We start from the raw sequence: 4,791 nt of genomic DNA, 5'->3' as shown, positions 1-4,791 counted from the left end.
TAACATCCTTATGTTAGGTGCTGGGAGACGTGGTGAGGAAAGCATGTGGAAGCGTTGGGCCTGAACTCACGCGTATCTGAGTTGAATACAGCGATTTCCAACGGCCTTCTGCTATCAGAGTGTAGCTAGTTTCTACCTCCCATGTACGAGTGGATAGCAGACATCTGCCTCCCAGGCGTACACTTTTGAGTGTTGAGCTTATGGCCTGTACCCACATCCTGCCTGCAGGTACACTTCGCTGCAGACAGGCCTAGGCTCGATGCGTGACTGAAGTGTTGTGAGAGGTAGCGGATGTCCCGGCACACAAGACAAGTGCCTCCAAGCTCAATCCAGCGATTTCCTAGTAATTCCTGTCTGAGACTGGTGCTACATACTAAGTTCCATAGGTGAGAAGCTAGCTGAACGCCCTGTCCAAGGCAACTTACTTCTGAGAGTTGAGCTCACACTCAGTCCCTCACAGTTCCACACTGCTGCAGAATGAGTTTCCAACATCTTCACCATAGACGTTTGTCAGAGGCTTCTGAGACACAAGTGGAACAATGCAGACCTGGGGGGTATGTCCAGGTGCAGGAGAGTGGTAATCGTGGAACCTCCTGACTCAGAATACTGCGCGTTCTCACTGCCATAAGAAGGCAGCTGGTTGAAAGCTGGCTTCTAGGCATGCTTCCTTGTGAGCTGAGGTCAGGGCAGAACCCTCCCGCATCCTGACTGCCTGTAGACGGAGGTCGTAGCATAGTTACGTTAGGTGCCGGAAGGGGTTTGTGAAACTCTTGTGGAAGTGACAGGCCCGCTCTCGTGTATCTGAGTTCAATAGAGCGATTGCCAACGTCCTTGTTCAGTTTGAGTGTAGCGGTTCTAGCTCCCCTGAATAAGTGCCTAGCAGACATCGGCCTGCAAAGCATACACAGTTTGAGAGTTGAGCTCATGGCCTCTGCCTCGGCCATCTGACTGCCTGTACGGTCGCTTCCACAGCATTCGTTGTATGCGGGACAGTAGCGAAGTGAGAACCAAGTGTCTGCCTTGTCAGTTTCGCGCCCAGCAGACGGCTGCCTCAAGGCATGCACGCTCCTTTGGATTGAGCTTATGGTTTGTACCGCCCCCGTTGACCGCCTGTATGCTTCGCTTCCAAAGGATTTCGTTCGATCGGGACGCAAGCTTTGTGAGCGGCAAGTGACTCTTAGCTCAATCCAGCGACTTCTGGCAATTCCTCCCTCAGAAGGGAGCTGCATACTAACTTCCAAACCCGAGTACCTTGTTGAAAGCTATCTCTCTGGGAACTTCCTCCTGTGAGGTGAGCTGACACGCGGGTACTTCCCAGTTCCACCCTGCCTGCACATGGAGTTACGAATATCCTCACTAGACTTGTTTGTCGGAAGCTCGTGGGACGCCGCAAGGCAAGGTGCAGTCTTCAATGTTTGTGTCTCCGGGGTGGTAGAGCGGTATTGACGGAACGTCCTGACTTACAATGCTGCTTCTTTTTCACGGCCATAACAACTCAGCTAGTGGAAAGCTAGCTTGCAGGCATGCTTCCTTTGGAGAGCAGAGCTCAGGGCAGGACCCCTCCCGCATCCTGCCAGACTGTAGACGTGGAGGCTAACATCCTTATGTTAGGTGCTGGGAGACGTGGTGAGGAAAGCATGTGGAAGCGTTGGGCCTGAACTCACGCGTATCTGAGTTGAATACAGCGATTTCCAACGGCCTTCTGCTATCAGAGTGTAGCTAGTTTCTACCTCCCATGTACGAGTGGATAGCAGACATCTGCCTCCCAGGCGTACACACTTTTGAGTGTTGAGCTTATGGCCTGTACTTCCCACATCCTGCCTGCAGGTACACTTCGCTGCAGACAGGCCTAGGCTCGATGCGTGACTGAAGTGTTGTGAGAGGTAAGCGGAATGTCCCGGCACACAAGACAAGTGCCTCCAAGCTCAATCCAGCGATTTCCTAGTAATTCCTGTCTGAGACTGGTGCTACATACTAAGTTCCATAGGTGAGAAGCTAGCTGAACGCCCTGTCCAAAGGCAACTTACTTCTGAGAGTTGAGCTCACACTCAGTCCCTCACAGTTCCACACTGCCTGCAGAATGAGTTTCCAACATCTTCACCATAGACGTTTGTCAGAGGCTTCTGAGACACAAGTGGAACAATGCAGACCTGGGGGTATGTCCAGGTGCAGGAGAGTGGTAATCGTGGAACCTCCTGACTCAGAATACTGCTGCGTTCTCACTGCCATAAGAAGGCAGCTGGTTGAAAGCTGGCTTCTAGGCATGCTTCCTTGTGAGAGCTGAGGTCAGGGCAGGACCCTCCCGCATCCTGACTGCCTGTAGACGGAGGTCGTAGCATAGTTACGTTAGGTGCCGGAAGGGGTTTTGTGAAACTCTTGTGGAAGTGACAGGCCCGCACTCTCGTGTATCTGAGTTCAATAGAGCGATTGCCAACGTCCTTGTTCAGTTTGAGTGTAGCTCGGTTCTAGCTCCCCTGAATAAGTGCCTAGCAGACATCGGCCTGCAAAGCATACACAGTTTGAGAGTTGAGCTCATGGCCTCTGCCTCGGCCATCCTGACTGCCTGTACGGTCCGCTTCCACAGCATTTCGTTGTATGCGGGACAGTAGCGAAGTGAGAACCAAGTGTCTGCCTTGTCAGTTTCGCGCCCAGCAGACGGCTGCCTCCAAGGCATGCACGCTCCTTTGGATTGAGCTTATGGTTTGTACCGCCCCCACGTTGACCGCCTGTATGCTTCGCTTCCAAAGGATTTCGTTCGATACGGGACGCAAGCTTTGTGAGCGGCAAGTGACTCTTAGCTCAATCCAGCGACTTCTGAGCAATTCCTCCCTCAGAAGGGAGCTGCATACTAACTTCCAAACCCGAGTACCTTGTTGAAAGCTATCTCTCTGGGGAACTTCCTCCTGTGAGGTGAGCTGACACGCGGTACTTCCCAGTTCCACCCTGCCTGCACATGGAGTTACGAATATCCTCACTAGACTTGTTTGTCGGAAGCTCGTGGGACGCAAGGGCCAAGGTGCAGTCTTCAATGTTTGTGTCTCCGGGGGTGGTAGAGCGGTATTGACGGAACGTCCTGACTTACAATGCTGCTTCTTTTTCACGGCCATAACAACTCAGCTAGTGGAAAGCTAGCTTGCAGGCATGCTTCCTTTGGAGAGCAGAGCTCAGGGCAGGACCCTCCCGCATCCTGCCAGACTGTAGACGTGGAGGCTAACATCCTTATGTTAGGTGCTGGGAGACGTGGTGAGGAAAGCATGTGGAAGCGTTGGGCCTGAACTCACGCGTATCTGAGTTGAATACAGCGATTTCCAACGGCCTTCTGCTATCAGAGTGTAGCTAGTTTCTACCTCCCATGTACGAGTGGATAGCAGACATCTGCCTCCCAGGCGTACACACTTTTGAGTGTTGAGCTTATGGCCTGTACTTCCCACATCCTGCCTGCAGGTACACTTCGCTGCAGACAGGCCTAGGCTCGATGCGTGCTGAAGTGTTGTGAGAGGTAAGCGGAATGTCCCGGCACACAAGACAAGTGCCTCCAACTGCAATCCAGCGATTTCCTAGTAATTCCTGTCTGAGACTGGTGCTACCATACTAAGTTTCCATAGGTGAGAAGCTGGCTGAACGCCCTGTCCACAGGCAACTTACTTCTGAGAGTTGAGCTCACACTCAGTCCCCCACAGGTCCACACTGCCTGCAGAATGAGTTTCCAACATCTTCACCATAGACGTTTTCAGAGGCTTCTGAGACACAAGTGGAACAATGCAGACCTGGAGGGTATGTCCAGGTGCAGGAGAGTGGTAATCGTGGAACCTCCTGACTCAGAATACTGCTGCGTTCTCACTGCCATAAGAACGCAGCTGGTTGAAAGCTGCTTCTAGGCACTGCTTCCTTGTGAGAGCTGAGGTCAGGGCAAGACCCTCCCGCATCCTGACTGCCTGTAGACAGGATGTCGTAGCATAAGTACGTTAGGTTGCTGGAAGGGGTGTTTGTGAAACGCTTGTGGAAGTGACGGCCCCGCACTCTCGTGTATCTGAGTTCAATAGCAGCGATTGCCAACGTCCTTGTTCAGTTGAGTGTAGCTCGTTCTAGCTTCCCTGAATAAGTGCCTAGCAGACATCGGCCTGCAAAGCATACACAGTTTGAGAGTTGAGCTCATGGCCTCTGCCTCGGCCATCCTGACTGCCTGTACGGTCCGCTTCCACAGCATTTCGTTGTATGCGGGACAGTAGCGAAGTGAGAACCAAGTGTCTGCCTTGTCAGTTTCGCGCCCAGCAGACGGCTGCCTCCAAGGCATGCACGCTCCTTTGGATTGAGCTTATGGTTTGTACCCCCCACGTTGACCGCCTGTATGCTTCGCTTCCAAAGGATTTCGTTCGATACGGGACGCAAGCTTTGTGAGCGGCAAGTGACTCTTAGCTCAATCCAGCGACTTCTGAGCAATTCCTCCCTCAGAAGGGAGCTGCATACTAACTTCCAAACCCGAGTACCTTGTTGAAAGCTATCTCTCTGGGGAACTTCCTCCTGTGAGGTGAGCTGACACGCGGTACTTCCCAGTTCCACCCTGCCTGCACATGGAGTTACGAATATCCTCACTAGACTTGTTTGTCGGAAGCTCGTGGGACGCAAGGGCCAAGGTGCAGTCTTCAATGTTTGTGTCTCCGGGGGGGTAGAGCGGTATTGACGGAACGTCCTGACTTACAATGCTGCTTCTTTTTCACGGCCATAACAACTCAGCTAGTGGAAAGCTAGCTTGCAGGCATGCTTCCTTTGGAGAGCAGAGCTCAGGGCAGG

Source organism: Canis lupus, unplaced genomic scaffold (genome assembly GCF_003254725.2).
Source record: "Canis lupus dingo isolate Sandy unplaced genomic scaffold, ASM325472v2 SANDYSCAFF097, whole genome shotgun sequence".
Taxonomy (NCBI): domain Eukaryota; kingdom Metazoa; phylum Chordata; class Mammalia; order Carnivora; family Canidae; genus Canis; species Canis lupus.
Note: the sequence above shows the minus strand (reverse complement) of the source record.